Consider the following 18,416-nt stretch of genomic DNA (forward strand, 5'->3'; position numbering starts at 1 on the left):
CAATTTTCCCACTGTAGGCCGATGCATGGAATTCTTACATTTTTGCAAGTTATATTATGGAGCCGTGTGACTACCAGGGGGGCCCGAGAGTGGTGTGTGTGTGTGTGTGCGTGTGTCATTTCCAGCAGCAGACCAGCAGGTCCTGCAGCATGTGACCTGGTGCTCTCTCAGGTGATAGAACAACCATTTTTTAGGCCTGTGCACAACCAGCACACACCTCTCCTCCCTCTCCATGTGTGTGTGTGTGTGTGTGTGTCTGTGAGAATCTGTAAGCATGCATGGATCATTTCATGGGGAAAAAAGGCCATCTTTTGAGGGAAGTGTTTGATGTGTCTTTGAAGAGCTGCTTGATTACTCAAAAACAACTGTTAGTGTGTTTATGCACCTGGCTGCCAAAGATAAACATGCAGTTTGACCAAGGGCTTATTTCTTTAGTGAGCAGAGAAGGAGAAAGACCTGGAGCAAAGAGAAGGAACTCAAATGAAGAAGCATTTCAGTGCAGAAGAGACTTCAGAAGTAATCTTGTAGCCTCCTGCCGAGCTGCAGGACTCATCTGAAGAAGACACAAGGTTCGAGGGGGGGTCTGACACTGAATGCTCTCTGGAGCCCAGCATTTCTTTGAGTTCCTCTGACCCTTCCTCTGAAAGTGGAGAGGACACTGAGGGTCCCGTCCACAGTGAGGGGACAGAGAAGAACGGAGGTCGTTCTCCCAGGAGCTGGGGAAAACCAGGGTGTCCTCACAGATTGTGAGAAGAAAGCCCCCCGTGGTGGTGGATGGTGAGCCGGACCCTCAGTGTCCTCTCCACCAAGTAATGATATCCGAAAGACCTCAAAACAGCAGTGCATTAATAACACATGGATACTCAACAGTTGAGTTTTTTCATCTGCTGTAAAAAAAGACAAATCCTCCACTAGAGGTCAGCACCAGACCCCAATTCAGCTGTCAGTATACTCAGTCCTATCAGTGTGTAAAGTAACTAAGTACATTTACTCAAGTACTGTACTCAAATAAGTTCTACTCCACTACAATTCAGAGGTAAGTTCTGTACTTTTAATCCACTACTTTTATTGAATACCTTTAGTTACTTTACAGATGTGGATTGATTGATTGAAGTGTTGAATCAGACTTTAGTTCCACCTGGAGTAAATTCACAAGCTACCCTGCAGTATACAAAGTCATTCAAACTAGCTGCACCTTTACCAGCTTTGAGAACACTTTCATGATCAATCATTATAAAACATATCATATATATTATTTTGAAATGGACCAATCTGCACAACGACTACTTTTACTTGTGGTACTTTAAGTATATTTGAATGCTAATACAGTATGTCTCTATGTAACACCTGCGCTTCTATTGGCTAGAGCTCCAACACATTGTCTGTGATAGGCTAAGGGGCGGGACATCTCTAAGCGGTTGACCAATCACAACAGAGCCAGCCAGCTAACCAATGAGAGCAGACTGGGCTCTGGTTTCAGACAGGAGGGTGAAAAGAGGTGCTGCAGCACAGAAAAATAAAGAGCTTTTTGAACATTAAAGCATGGAAACATGTCACAGTAGAGACACTACAAATATGAACCTGAAATTACGATATGTCCTCTTTAAAATACTACATTAAATTCAAAATGGCCGACTTCCTGTTGGGATGATGTCTCTAAAATAAATGTTACTTTTTCCTTCTAGATGGTGCTGTTCAGCACATTTTGCCACGCCCTTTTCTCAATAACCAGCCCATCTGAATATTTGTGTAAAGTTAAATTCTATAGTGATTTATTGGACAGAAAAAAGAGTACCTTCAGTTTCAAAAGAGTCCTCCCGACTTTGTTGTGCCCACTGTGAAAAGATAGATTATGCTATTCAGGAATCAACTGGAAAGCAAGTAGAAAAAACTCAGGGAACAAATTGATTAAAAAAATAAATAATGAATTAAAGCAGAAGACTAACTGCAGCTTTCCAATTCCTTTTCTGAGGCAGTGTGTGTGGCCGGAGAACAGATGCGTATTCCATAGAGGACGGAACAAAAGGCACAAAAAAAACCTCTCTGTGTGTTCCTGACAGCTGGTTAGAGGAACGGACCCGAACTGTTAGAAGAAAAAAACTTTGAATCAAACATTTATCTGGCCTTTTTAACGTTTTTAGCCTTTTGCCAAAAGCCTTTTGGAGTGCAGAACATGCATTAATGGCTACAACTGCAGATAGTACATTATGTTATAACCAAAGTGGATTTATGTAAAATGTAAAATCAATTTTATGAAAAGTGTATGACCAAACACTAGTTTTCTCCACAACAAATACTCATTATACTGTAAAGTAACTACTCAAGTACTGTACATAAATAACATGTTGAGGTAGGCCTACTTTATTTGAGTATTTCCATTTTATCTACTTTGTACTTTAACTCCACTACAATTCAGAGTTAAATCGTGTACTTTTACTCCTCTACATGTATGTAATACTTTAGTTACTTCACAGATGTGGATGAATGATGTGAAATCTAATCAAGTGTTGAATCAGACTTTAGTTCCACCTGGAGTAAATCCACCAGCTACCCTGCAGAATACAAAGTCATTCAAACTAGCTGCAGCTTTGAGAACACTTTCATGATCAATCATTATAAAACACATCATATATATTATTCTGAAATGGACCAATCTGCACAATGACTACTTTTACTTTTGGTACTTTAAATATATTTTGATGCCAATACTTTTCTACTTTTACTTGAGTAACATTTTGAATGCAGGACTTTTACTGTAACAGAGTATTCCTACACTCTGGTACTTCTACTTTTACTCAAGTACAAGATCTGAGTAATTCTACTACCTCTGATTATACTGTACATATTTGTAGCCTACTGTTGAAATAATTTATATTATTTTTCAATTCACCGTTTAGCAATCTTGCCCACTAGGCTCAAACCTGTGGACAATCATTTTTATTATTTCTACTTCTAAATGTGTGTATTTAAGTGTATGTATACTGTATATATATCCAGGGTTGGGTTGTAACGGAATACATGTAACGGCGTTACGTAATCAGAATACAAAAATCAAGTAACTGTATTCAGCTCGCGTTACATTTGAAAAACGAGTAATCTGATTACAGTTACTTTCGTAAACCTGAAGTGAATACATTTTGGAATACTTATTGGAATTATTAGTGGAAAGATTTCCTCACAACATTTAATATTCAATACTAAAGGTACAGCCGAATCATTACAGCGATGATCCAAAAAAGGAAGCGTTTGAAAAAAGAAAGGGGCGGGTCCGCTCAATGAAACGATAACAACGAAACATGGAGGAACAAAAGTCTGCGTTTAAATCGCGCGTCTGTGTGTGTGTGTGTGTGTGTGTGTGTGTGTGTGTGTGTGTGTGTGTGTAGAGGTGTGTGTGGTTAAAACACATCAGCCACACCGCTCTTTAGCCTTTCTAATGATTCTGAAGGTAAACACAGTGAAGGCGGTGCGTGAAAGGCGCTCGTCTTCTCAGAGGCTGAGTTAACCCTCCCGCTGCCTCCTGGTGCTGCAGAGATTTCATGAAGTGAAGGAGGTGTTCCTTCTATAAAACAGCTGCGGGCAGCAGATACTGTGAGTGTCACGGACATGAATTCATAGATCAAGGCAGACTGGTGCACACACTCTCCTGTTTTGTCAATCCGGTGCTTAAACAAAAATACACCCCTGGCCGAAATGTCCTTAAAATGAAGTCCGAGTTCGACATTTTAATTCATGTCCTGCCAACACTGGCAGGACAGAAGGCGACACGCCCGTTCTAAGCCGTGTCCCTCACTCCTCACATCCCAAGCTGCATCCCCAACAAGTTTATTATGTTGTTACATCGTTTCCGATGTTATGTTTCAGTTGTGCTCTTGATAAGCCATGAAAACAGTAAAAACACGTTCAGTTTCCTTTTGCTTTTTGTGTCTCCTGTTCACCAAAACATACCCATCTGTTATGGAAAAAGAAAGTAATCCAAAAGTAATCTGATTACGTTACTTTTTTAAGACACGTAACTGTAACTGTATTCGGATTACTTTCAGAGCCATGTATTCAGTAATCAGTAACTGATTACCTTTACAAAGTAACCCTCCCAACCCTGTATATATCTATAGCCTATATATATATATAGATATATCTAGAAGTGGTGTAGGGTATGTATTAATGCTGTAAAAATTATCGCGTTAACGGCGGTAATGAATTTTTTGCGTTAAAATATTTAACGCATTTACCGCATGTGCAGAATGGCCCGCCCCATACAGCCCACCAGTGGCAGCGCCAGGGTATGGCTGGGGTAGGCTACAGCCATACCAAGAAATGGCTTAGCCCCCCACCATGAAAAATGATGTTAAAGTAAGCAAAATAAAGTCCGCCAACTCGCGCCGAGTAAATTGCACAGACAGCAGTTAGTAAGATTGATTTCAGCCACTTGTCTGGAAATACCGAAGACTAGAAACGGTTTTGAAAACTTTTGTCACGTAGTGATCGTCTTCCCAATAGAACATCTTTGATAATGTCTTCTGGCCAATCAGAATCAAGATAACGGCGTGGTGTTGTTGCAGGAAGTCCCGACGGAGAATACTTTTGCTGTAGTACATCTCTATATACATCGATACAACATTACGTGTTGATAGAAATCAACACGTAATGAATTAAGACCCCACGGTTTGATGATTGATAGGTGTGTGGGCTGTCTTTCATTTTGACACACAGAACAATGTTATAATAAACATAGATACTGTGTGTTAAATGGATATATCCGCCTTCTTTCATTTATATTTCCATTCCCACAACAATATACATAAATAAAGGGCATATTTTGGACATAGTTCGAATGGTGATTAATCATGATTAATAAATGTTTAAGCTGTGATTAATCTGATTAAACATTTGTAATCGTTTGACAGCCCTAGTATGTATGTATATTAACATATTTGTATATGTATTCTTATATATTGTTATTCTCTTGGAAGCAGAGTTGGGTGTAACGCGTTACTGTAATAATATTACTTTTGTCGGTAACGGAGTAGTGTAACGCGCTACTTTTATAAATCAGTAATCACACTGCAGTTACTAACATTGCCCCGACACGCGTTACTTCGTTACTTACTCAAATCAGTCATAATCATCACACTGACAGACAAGAGGGGTTTCCGCCGCAGGGGTACGTAATCTGTGCGTCCACATCTCCACGTGCAGTGCTGCATAAACATGGCTGAGTCAGCGATAACTTTCATGGGGTGGAGGTATGCCCATTATTTTTGAGTTGGTCCGAAGAATAGACAGGAATGTGACGGTGAGGTGCAAACTGTGTCCAGGCCAGAAGCTGTTATCCTCTGCTGGAAACACCACGTGGTCAAACCTCAACAAACACCTGCAAAGAACACATGCTAAGGTGAAGCTACAGCACACGCTATTTGTTGTTTGTTTTTATCACGTAGTCTGTTCTTCTTCTCTGTCTTCCGGTTGTTGCCTGTTTTGAATGACGAATACACACTACCGCCGCCTGCTGGTAAGGAGAGTTATTGCCACTCACGCATGTGCAGATCGTGCTCGGCGAGTAAAGTAACGAGTAGAGAGTAACGAAGTAGTGTAATATATTACTTTTTTAAAAAGTAATATGTAATTTGTAATATATTACATTTTTTTAGTAACGACCCCATCTCTGCTTGGAAGGTGAAAAACTGAATTTCGATCCTCTCAATAAGGTTGTCTTTCACTTTGACTCTTTACTGGTTTCTGAATGTGTTCATTGTACAGGAATTCTGCAAAAACGCATATCTTCCCTGAATCAAACCAGCCGCTGTTATTATTCATTTAACATAGCCTATTCTTCTGATGTAATATTTGTTTTTGCACCATGCATTAGACTAAAGCCTGAATTGAAACAGTTTCCTTTGTGTTGTTGCTGAACACACTTTGGTCAAAACAAGTGTAAACATGTACCGGCAGCGTGTGAATAATCATTTTCTCATCGATCACTCAGCGTCAGTTTGATGCACAGTTTTAGCACAGAGGGAGCGGCTGTGTGGCAGCAGGTTTGTAACATCTATTGAAGCAGAAAGTAGCGTCAGGAGTTGTGATTTTCTAGCAGGATGGTAGATTGTGATCAGCTGTGGCATAAGAAGCACAAGATTTATTTTTAGCTTGTGATATGAATAGCTCTGAAAGCTGCGGCTGCCATTTGTGTAAATTCAAGAGATATTTGTAGTCAGACACCACTGAAAACATCTGTGCTGCTGCAGACGTTTTGAAGACACGTTTGGTATATTATTAATAGAAGCTGACCTCAACGATGAATACAGTTTGTTACTGAACACTGAATTTAATTCACCTGATAAAATGGCAGAGCTCGTCAGTGAAATCTGCAATAATTAATTGTTTTGTCATGAAGCTCATTGATAATCACAATATATCACAGAACATGTTAGTAAAGGGTTGGATGACAACTTCCTGTTGTTTTGTCACACACATTTCACATCAGACATATTTATTTAACCCATTGTAAATATTTGTAAAAGTTGTCAGAGCAACCAAATCAGTATTCAAGAGAATATCCACAGTACAGTTGGTCTGAAATATGCTCATTTAATCTCATACGGCCTGCTCATCTTTTCACCCTCTGTCTGAAACCACAGCCCAGTGCGCTCTGATTGGTTAGCTGGTCAGCTCGGTTGTGATTGGTCAACAGCTTAGAGATGCCCCGCCCCTTAACCTATCACGTAGAATGTGAGTCAATAGAAGCGCAAGTGTCACATATGGCACTTTTCCATTGCAGGGCCTCGCTCGGCTTTGTACGGTATGGCTAGTCCTCGTTAGGCCTTGTTAGGCCAGGCTCACTTTATGCTGCGTTTCCATTAGAGTTTAGGAAGTGGGGTAGTATCTATAGTAACGCAATGTAGGCAGAGCCGTGACGTCATCTTCAATGCGAAACACAAAACCAACATCAGCCGTTAGCAGTTAGCACTCAGAGCTCACATCTCCTCATATCTGTTCAGAAACTAGACGAAAGTTAAACAAGTACAAACCACAGACTGTCTGTGTCATGGCGAATACAGTCGCTGGTTTATTTATGTCTGTAGGCCGTTGTTGTGAGTGTGGACGGTCGGAGCATATACGGCGTTAGCTTAGCCGATCTCCATTCAGAAAACACGCATTTTAAAAGGTTTTTTGCCTGCCGTCTGTCTGCAGACTTGTCAAAGCATTAATTCATGGTTTTTACTAACCGGTATCAGTATGTTGTTACTTCGGCATCATTTTGAAACGTGTATTACAATTAAATCACGGTCAAATATGTTCATTTTGTTGTAGTTGCCAGCGATTCTCTCACTAGTAATATAGTAAAATAATACAATTCAATAACGTGATTTAACCACCAGGTGTCCCTTTCTATCAGCTCTGCACCGTTATGGAAATACAGCCTATCTACTAATTGGATCAAATATAAAAGTCAGCCGAATTAATGTTGAAGGAGACGTATTGTGTGAAAAGAAATGTAAGATGCTGTTTAATTGCTTATATATTTATGATCCACGTCACGTTTTCAGTTTTGGCGGCAGTTCTCCTGTTTGTCTAGAAGTCTTCTCAGCAGGGCTCTATAAATAGAGAATTACGGCAGATATATCATATTTAATGCAGCCGAACCGTGTATTACAATGCCGTTATGTGATGACTTTCAAAGAGAAAAGCAAGCACACTCGGAATAAAGTATTATTTTATTTTTAAAAAACGTTTTCAGATTTCACATCACATAAACACCAAATCCCAGCATGCATTGCGGCTAAACCATCAAATCATCGAGCTGAGGATCTTGCCTACGTCTGTTTCCCATTTAGTTTACAACGGATGTATTTTGTTATACATTCCTTCACATTTACATTTTAATTTGCATTAAAGTATTTTGTGAGGCCTTCTAACATGTTTTTAAATATAACTACGGTTGTAGTTGAAGAGTTTGTAAATGAACATGAATCGAAGCTGTTGCCTGGCAACGCAATCGCACAACGTCACGTCCGTTAATTCCACATCCACACGCACGGATTAACATCGATTTAATACATTAACGTAGCCTTTGTTTCTGCTAAAAGAGGTGTCGACCAGCTGGGGCAACAAGAAAATTGGCGTAATCGAGTGTGACTATTAAAAAATAAATCATTACGTCGGGGTAGCATTTGCTTGGCATTTCCGGTTATTTCTCCACTGGTTAACATGGGTTAACAATACCGTGTAACTGTCACGTTTGAAGGGACGAAATCGTGACATCTTCACGTAAATGGTAAATCAGCATGGTAAATCGTCACATGTTCACGTCTTGCCGTGATACCGGGTTGAGTTTAGCATACTCAGCCCGGTTGTTGGCCCGGAAAGAACCTCGATTTTGGAGAGCCAGAAAAACTGTGAAATAGTACCTGTTAGCCGGAACTACGCCTAGTGGAAACGCAACCAAAAACGGGCCGGGCACGGCACGCTTAAACCGCGCTGTAGTGGAAATGCGCCATTAGTGATGTTACTATATCACAGAAGTACATAAGGAGTCCAAAGGAGGCTTTTTAAGCAGGGGGGAAGTGTGTGAAAGTGAAACTCCCTCTAGATGGAACTTTGGGAATCAAGCCTTTGCAGACCATTTACATGCAAAAAAATGTATATATTACACTACAGGAAAGGGAAAACCCTAAAAAGCATAAAAGGGCCTCTTTAAGCATCATTAGCATAGAATTAGCTCAGTCTTTACCAACCAGAAAGGTACAGTGAATATACTGTAAGTTCACTTAAGAAAGTAAATGTAATTAAAATATATTGTAGGGCTTCACAAAAAAAGAAACAGGCACTGTGCCAAACTTTACCAAGATGATCTACTCTAACATTGTCATTTGACATACATCCAGAGTGTTAATCGGCCTCCACGCCCACACAGGTGTTTTAACTTATTCTGCCTGATTAGACGGCTGGGAATCAGCTCCCAACGGGCTACAGTCAAAGGATAAAAGTGTGTGAGTATAACATTTAAATAAAAAAACTATTTCTGAAAACTGAGTTGTAATACATGACAAAGTTGCACCGAAGATGATGAACTCTTTAGGTAATGTGAGTCCATGCTCCTGCAGAGGTATAATCAGTGGAAGTGAAAACACATGTGCAGCTGAACCATGGGCGTGTCATCAATACACTGTGCAAAGAATCATCGAAATATAAAACATGCAGAAATAAAGTCTGATAAACTACAGACGGAAACTAAAGAAAATAGCATTAGCATAATCAACTCTAGCTTAGTAATTAAATGCATTCTTGAGAGTTGTGTGGATCTTCTCAATTGTCTCTGAGCAAAAACAAATAAAGAATGTCAAAAAATATAAAGAAACTGATCAGGTTTCTATCGCCTGACCATCACACAGTTATTCAAAACAAAACCAAGGTATCTAATGTCTGCTAGCTACAAGTAAGTAAATAGCTCTGGCTATTATCACATTCAATATATTAAAAAAACATACCACCCTGTCAGAGAAAATACAGTTTTTCCAACAAGTAAAAAAGAAATGTCTCAAACGTTCCTGTCTGATTTGTTTTGTGATCCACGGCATGTTAACAGCTCTGCCGTGTGTTTTGAATCTTCCCTATTTCAAGTATCATCAAACTGTTTCTCTTTCGTGCGCTGCATTCATGTGAAGAATCCTATCTCCTCATTCCACTCTGTTTTGAGTTACTTACTACAGGCTGTGTGTGTGTGTGTGTGTGTGTGTGTGTGTGTGTGTGTGTGTGTGTGTGTGTGTGTTTCAGAATCAAGAGCATGACCTCAAAGTACAGTGTGTGATATATCAGTGTTCCCCTGGCAGACATACTGTAGACACACACACACACACACACACACACAAAATCCCCGCTGCAGTCCTCTCAGTACATGCAGCCTGATTCACGTTAACCCATAAAACATGTCTGACATATTAATCAGGTCTGCATGTGGGGGTAGCTCCACTATTGCACTGCTGTTATGCAGAGGGCTCTCATTGGACCGTCTTACGCATCCTAGCGGCCAATAAGAGCAGGCCGAATCTCTCCTCTCCTAGCAACAAGACTCCTTTTCTCTGAGCGGAGCAATCAGCAAACTGACACCCATAATTTTACAATATGAATAATTACAACTTAACAGCTTTGCTGCAGAAACCGGGGAACACAAGTTTATCCTCGAAATCACCACCGCTGCACGTCTCTCACTTTCTCTCCCTCCTTCTCTTTATCATTCTCTCCCTCCTTCCATCCTTGACTCCCTCCTTCACTCCCTTCTTCCCTCCTCCTCCCCCTCCTCCTCTCCCTCCTCCTCTCCCTCCTTCACTCCCTTCTCCCCTCCTCCTCTCCCTCCTTCTCTCCTTCTCTTTATCCTTCTCTCCCTCCTTCCATCCTTGATTCCCTCCTTCACTCCCTCCTTCTCTCCCTCCTTCTCTCCATCTTGGCTGCAGTGCATTCAGGCAGCTCCTGTCTTATCATCTTAAAGGAACAGCCCAGCATATTTAAGGCTCCCCCCTCTCTCCGTTGAGGGGCATTGTGGGTAATGGTCTGTACTTGTTGACCTCACAGTGCTGAATGGCGGGGCCTCTAAGGAGGGAGAAGGAATACCTTGGCAAAGAGCTATCATTTCCCTGAGACGCTACCAACCTTTCAGCTTCTCTTTCTGCGCAGATGTTACACACAGCTCCAGTTGTTCAACATCAACAAAAAGAATATTTGAAGATACAGTATTCTTATGACACCAAGATAGATAGATGATTATATATAGATATATGGATAGATTATATAGATAATCGATAGATAGATTAGCTCGATAGATAGATCCTCCTAGAGCTCGATGCTCGCTCGCTCATCGCTCGCTAGCTCCTCCGCTCTCGCTCGCTCTCCTCGCTCGCTGGCTCCGCTCGCTCGCTCCTCGCGCTGGCTCCTCGCTCGCTCCTCGCTCGCGCTCCTCGCTCGCTCGCTCCTCGCTCGCTCCTCGCTCGCTCGCTCCTCGCTCGCTGGCTCCTCGCTCGCTCGCTCCTCGCTCGCTCCTCGCTCTCGCTCCTCGCTCGCTGGCCCTCGCTCGCTCTCGCTCGCTCTCGCTCGCTGGCTCGCTCGCTCCTCGCTCCTCCTCGCTCGCTGGCTCTTCGCTCGCTCCTCGCTCGCTCCTCTCGCTCTCGCTCGCTCCTCGCTCGCTCGCTCGCTCGCTCCTCGCTCGCTCCTGCTGCTCGCCTCCTCGCTCGCCCTCGCTCGCTCCTCGCTCGCTGGCTCTTAGCTCGCTCCTCGCTCGCTCCTCGCTCGCTCGCTCCTCGCTCGCTCCATCGCTCGCTGGCTCGCATCCCTCATGGCTCATCGCTACGCTACGCTCCTCGCTCCTCGCTCGCTCTACTCGCTCGCATCTATGCTCGATACCTTTCTTGCTCCCATTTGGGCCAATGTTTGCGTTGCCAGCAGCATCACAACCAAGGCCGAGCAATTCAGACACAAGAACATAACAGTCCAAATATTTCTTGAATAGAAATAACAATAGCATTAAAAAGTTAAAATATATATACGTGGATGTGGAAAATGTACATGTGGGAAATACAACTTTCCAGTACCAAATATAATGCAGGATATTATTGTGCAAGAATTGATTATTCAATATTAAATTGAGTATGAATGTAAAAATGTACAGTAGGAGTTTAAGTCCAGTTATTAAGAGAAGCTAGATGACAAAAACAATAGATTCAATGTGGAAAATGTCGCCTGATTGTAGTTTTGCTGCAATCTTAAATGACTCGACTGTGGCTCTCGCACAGCACCTGTTGCCAGGCTACAGCCGTGCACGTGCACATATCTGTCCGACCCCTGACCCCGATACATTCCTGTCCTCTGGGAGAGCAGAGCACATGTTACATGTCTGCAGCCCGAGACAACCAGAAATACATGCAAGTACAAAGTCTCATGACCGTGTGCAATTTGAGGCAAATATATGGGACCTTACACTTGCCAGACTTCTCAAATGTAGCAGAACAATATGTCACGGTCATTATAGGCCCATTGGGGTGGTATGCAGAAAGTGTCTGGCAGGTTGAAAGCAGATAATTAACTTCCAAGATGACCCCCCGTCATTTTCGGCATCTTCCGTCCAGTCTCTGAATTGTCTAAAAGCAGGAACAAAAGCCCCCCCCCCAAAGCTCATTTAGCCCGCTTTCAATGAGGACAGACAAGGAAAGAGCGCTCTCTTTGAAGTGTGTTCCCTCCGTCCTGCTTTGGCCCCGCCTCCTCTCCAGCGGATCTGACCGTTACAGTACAAGCGGGGCGAGCACACATCCACCGCTCAACCTTAGGTGACCCTTTGCTCCCATCAGACCCGGAGGAATGCTGCTGATGGGAGTTTTTAATATTCCCCGGCCCTGTGTGCCCTCAAATGTGGCGGTGCGGTGTTAACACAAGCTGACACCGCAGATTAGCCACAGACATCAGGAATGCCGCTGCCTTTTTGTGCCACGTGGAAGTTGGCCAAAAGGGCCTTGGGTTGCATCGACCACAGAGACCTGCGAACAACACGGCCATGACACAAAGATGGACTCTCCTCGGGGGGGCCGTCTTAATATTAGCTTAGCCAGCGGGCTACAGACATGCAGACAGTGACAGACGGAAAGGTCAAAGGACAGATGTTTCATCAATACAAATCCAAAAAAACGCTATAAAAGGTCTCCTATTATACTCTTTTTCATCAATATATCACAGGTCTCAGATGTATCCAAAACATGTCTCTGAAGTGCTTGGCTCCAAACACCAAACAGATCATTGCAGCATTACCCATAATCCCCTCTGTTTCAGCCCTGTTTCAAAAGTGCTGATTCTCTGTCTGTTACTTTAGATGAAAATAAGGAGCCCCTCCCCACGCCCCTCTGAGAGACATTTGGTTACAAAGAACACAATGGTGCTCTAGGAGGAGATTCAGGTGATAAGGTGGGGGGGGGGTTACCTTGGGTGGTGATTGGCTGATGGTTACACAAGCCAAAACATCGTTATGACATCACAAAGTGGCCAAAATCTGATCAGCTAATTTTCAGACAGGTTTTTATGTAAATGGATCAGGGCAAAAAGAGAGAGAATCTTTGTTCCTGAAACTTTCAGAGTCTCTACAAAGAAGGGACACATGTTGATGTAGAAAAGATGGATTTTGCATAATAGGTGACCTTTAAGGGACTCATTAATTGACATGTATTGGTAATACAATATATTTAATGTTGACTTTCGTTTAATCTAAAAACCTTCATAGCATGTTAAGTGCGAAGTTGAAAGAATAGCAAATGCTGATGATCAAGGTCTCTCTAAAATATGTCCTTGGAGTGTCGTTGTGCAACTGAACGCACCTTTTATTTCACGGCTTCAAACGGATTTTCAACAATGGGATGACCTTTATCAAACATGTCATCTTTAAGAGAAGAAGATTGATTTTACTTTGCAACTCTGAGAAAGAAATGCTGAGAAGAGGCCGCAGGTGAACACCAGCTCACAAGAAGAGGATTAAGGAGGAATGTTTGAATAACTTTAGAGTGTATTTGTGTTAATACAAAGTGTCTGTGGGTCGAGAGTAAGGAAATACCTGAATAAAGTGTTTAGCTCAAACAAACTGTATGATGCAGAAATCAAACAGTAAATAAAAGGAATGGACTTCCATCAAATGAACATATCACCTGAAATGTGATCTAATCATGGAGATGCAGAGCTTCAAGCAGAGCAGTCACAGACGGTTTAATCCCCTTTAAACTTAAGCAGCTTTAGGTCTTCATCAACACAGGCTCACATAATCACAACTTTTCTAAGCCTGTGCTCATCTGATTCATTAACAGTATTATCAGCACATACATGACACAATTATAGATTGGATATGAAAGTTAGAGTAAAATGACAAGCCTGTGTGTTAGGATGTTGGGTGGTACAACAACTCACAAACAGGATGCAGATGTGGGACTTGCTAGTAGGGCTGTCCCGAATACCATTTTTCGGGCTCCGGATATTCGGTAGTAATCAGCACCGAATATTCGAATATTCGGTGCGGAGAGATTTTTTTTTTTTTTAAGAACATTAAAAAAAAAAAAAAAGTTTCATAACACGCTCCGAGACACCTGACAACACGCTGTTAAGCAGAAGCGCAGAAAGAGTATACTATTACGATGTATATGTATTTATTGTCTCAGTACTCGCATGCATTAAAACTAAATGTGTCCTCTGCATGTAACCCAGCCGCAGCGCAGCGCCCGGGGACCAAATCTGGTTCCAAATTCCGTCTATAACGTTTTACAACCTGAAGAAAACACATATTTCTGTTATAACAACAATACTTTTAATAACATAGCCGTAACAATAGGCCTAACAGTTTAATACTTGTTACCGATACAGTAAACAGTATTTAAATAAATGAAGAACGAAAAATAAATGAACGAACTGAATGCCAATAATTGCCTTAGCCCCAGATGTTCCACATTGCTCCTATTATTTTCACTATTCGGATAAAATTGAAAAACTAATATAAAAAAACAATTCGGTTGCTTGCTTGCAACTATTTTCCAAGCAAAGTAAGTGCACGATGTTATCATGTGTAACGTTACTGTTTAAAACGGCGGATAAAGCAGCTTCATCATGGCAACTTGACAACAGCTAAGCTAAACTAGGCTAGTACTTACAGCATCCGGTGACTTTTCAGAGTTGTTGTGCCACCGTGGTAGGCCAGTTTCTTGCATGGATGTATAATAAGTTTAATAATAAGTTTCTTGTAGCATATTTGGCACACTGCCTTCTTCTTACCGTCGTCCAATTTAAAATGGTCCCACACAGCTGAAGTCTTCGGCATTTTGTGTTCAGGTGTGTGAAACGAGTTGAAGCGAGGTGAAGCGTGTGTGCGTTCGTGACTGAGTGAACGCGATGTCAGGAGCACAGGCTGAGATTGTATATATTTCCAAATTTTAACAGTGCAATTCAAAAGTATAAATATAGTATAAGAATATGGCAATTCGCCTTTATTGATAGCATACATTTAGGAATTTTTTATTTTTTATTTTTTTTAAATAAACGAATATCCGAATAATGAAATTGAAACCCGAATAGTTGGCCAACGGACGAATATTCGAATATTCGGGTACAGCCCTACTTGCTAGCCGTCCATCAAGAGTCTTTATTTGAATTTCAAACTAAGTCCTGACCCTCCATGGCATACTGTTGCCCTCACGCATAAAACAAGCTTTTTGGACTTCACTCTACGCTGGCCGACAGGTGCAAATGCGCTACAACGCCCCAAAACCTGTACATTTGGAGAAAAGCACGATGAAACGATGCAGATATTAAAAAAAAAAAAAGTTGGTGGTGTCGAGGATCGGCTCAGGGACGAAGTGATGGTGATACGTGCCAAAGCATATGCAAAGGAAGAAACAGTTTCACCAACTTGACAACACATTGGTAGCAATTAGAAAACATTCAGCAACAAAACGTGAGCAGCGTAAAAGCGCTACAAATACAAAACAACGCTCAAAACACAGAAAAAGGGGACACTAAAAAGTGATGCACACATCTGGGACCTGGAGCACTTGGAGTTGACTTTCAGGAATAATGAAGTTGAAACTGTCACTGGAAAGTTTCCTAAATAGTTTATCATAATGTTTTTATGGGTGTCAAGGGAGACGTTTTCCTACCAAATCATGAGTAATTATTCCTCAGAAATGAACTTCATCTGACTCAAAGAAACCAACTGCCTTCAACGACGCTGATATTGAATCACAGCAGGAAACTCATTAGGGGCTGAAAATGATTAATTTCACCTTGGAGAAGCTAACTATTGAGCACCTGAATGAATAACTCACTTATTCTGTTTGCTTTAACCCTTGTGTTATGTTCACATTTCGCACCCTTTGGTAATGTTCGGGTCAAATTGACCCGGGACATATTTCAGGGTTTAAAAAAAATACAGAACTAAATTCAACATGCACAATTCCTTATATATATTGTCTTCAACTCATTCCCCAACAATATAAATGAAATATATGATTAGTTTTTGAAAATACTCTTTGCTAGATCAAATGTAACAATGGAAGTGTCCATCGTTTTTTGTGATACAAATGTAATTTATGTTAAAAAAAATACACTGTAATAAAAACTAGGTTTACATTTTGCTCATGCTTTTCTAGGACTAAATGAAACATTTTCTCATTAATGTTTATTATTTTTAATCTGTCATATAATAATCAAAGCCCTGAAGGAAATAAAGCAATTTAGCAGCAATTGGAACACAAGAACCACAGCCAAAAGTATTTGGCTGTGAAATAGAGGGAATGAAACATCCATATAAATTACATACAACAGATATAAACACAAAGCAAATTAAAACAATTAACAGTCACTATTCATAAAATACAGTATATCCGGAAAATATATTGATGAAGTGACGCTGCAGAACATCATGTGAGTCAATGGGCAAGTCCGTTTAGGAAGCACATGATGTGCAGAACTTCTTCGTGTGTATAGCACAGATGTACTTGTTGCAGTTGCTGCAGGTAGTCTGTGTCTTGGAGTCCTTTGAGGGTCCACAGACCTCACAGCTGGCTGTGGGGGTCTTCCAGAAGCTGGCTGTGGGGGTCTTCTTGCGGCTGGCTGTGGGGGTCTTCCAGCAGATGGCTCTGAGTCAAGTTCATCTTCCAATTTGCTGTCAAATTCTGAGTTTACCTCCACATTATCCTGATCTTCAGAAATGTCTTCCTGTTCCACTTCACCCTGTTCTTCTAATGCATTCCACTCACTCTCATCCATTATTAGCTCCAAGGCTCTGAGCAGAATATCTTTTGGCCATTTTGTTGGTAGATAATTGTAGTTCTGCACTACACCATTACTACACTGAGGTTATGTCTCAGTTTAGTCCCTCCTCCGGCGTGCAGGTGCGAGGGGGGACAGTGCGATTTAAAAAAAAATGTGTATACATTTCTGGAAGATCTAAAATGTTTATAATGTTCTAGGATAGTTTTGTGTACACACTACAAAGGGTAAAGATCAAGGGAAAACAGGATCAAACAGCTTCTCTATGCATACGATTGTGTGTGTGTGTGTGTGTGTGTGTGTGTGTGTGTGTGTGTGTGTGTGTGTGTGTGTGTGTGTGTGTGTGTGTGTGTGTGTGTGTGTGTGTGTGTGTGTGTGTGTTTCTGTGTGTTTATCTCTGTCTGTCTGTCCTGGTATTGTATCCGGGTCAGATTGACCCGAACCTCTTATGAAGGACATAAATGCGGGTGGGCATTTTTTCATAAGTGGAAAAAAATAAAAACAATTCCACATGTCCTTCACAATAAATAAGCCCCGGCCATTGAGTTTCAGGTTGAACGAAAATATCCTTATATTTTCTTTTAATCATTGAAAATGGAAATCGGGTCAATTTGACCCGAACACCACACAAGGGTTAAATAGAACCGGTTTGATTATGTAATACTACAACATACAGACTAAGCAGACTGTTATTGGGCAAATCAATTAAAATACAAAATGAAGGATAGGCCTGTCAGACAGCAGTGGAGGTTTAAAGCTATCAGTGCAAAGACTACATGGTTGGGGGAAGTGTGCTAATCCTTTGGTGAATTGAAAAACAAATGCGATGAAATGTAATAAATACAGAAGAAAGACAGAAGCATGTTTTTCTCTGGACTGGACAGTGATATACAGCTCGGCAGATGTGACACGACAATCATCTGGGCCACAGAAATCCTGCAACTTGTGATCACTCCTCAGAGAGAGAGCAAGCAGAGTATCTTACATATAACTATACAATCAAAAATAATTTGTTCTTTAGTGATGAAATAATCAGATTATGCTCATTTTCAGCATCATATTTGTATTCTGTGTCTCTCCTGGGACATGTCTCCATGCTTTAATGTTCAAAAAGCTCTTTATTTTTCTCATACTCCCCGTGCTGCAGCACCTCTTTTCACCCTCTGTCTGAAACCAGAGCCCAGTCTGCTCTGATTGGTTAGCTGGCCGGCTCTGTTGTGATTTGTGACCCATCTGGAAATATCTCGCCCCTTAGCCTATGACGTACGATGTGTAGGAGCGCTAGCCAATAACAGAGCGGCTGTTACGTATAGTGATATCACTTTGTCTCAGTAGTAAACAAACGTCCAAACGTAGCCTTTGCAGACCATTTACATGCACAAGAATACTTATTGGTAAATCATGATTTACAGCCTTGTATACATATAATTTGTTTAATAGTGTAGTGTAGTAAAAGTTAGAAAAATATCTAATGAGCTTTGAATCCATCTCCTTAGTGTGTGGTAATACATCACCATGAATCACCATATTTGCATAATTTTGACAACATATCGTGTAGAGGGTGCAAAAATAACTTCAGCCTAAAGGTTATGAATGTTTAATTCTTCACCACCAACTCAATAGATTTTTTTTTTAGTGGT

Source organism: Gymnodraco acuticeps, unplaced genomic scaffold, assembly GCF_902827175.1.
Source record: "Gymnodraco acuticeps unplaced genomic scaffold, fGymAcu1.1, whole genome shotgun sequence".
In the NCBI taxonomy this organism is placed as follows: domain Eukaryota; kingdom Metazoa; phylum Chordata; class Actinopteri; order Perciformes; family Bathydraconidae; genus Gymnodraco; species Gymnodraco acuticeps.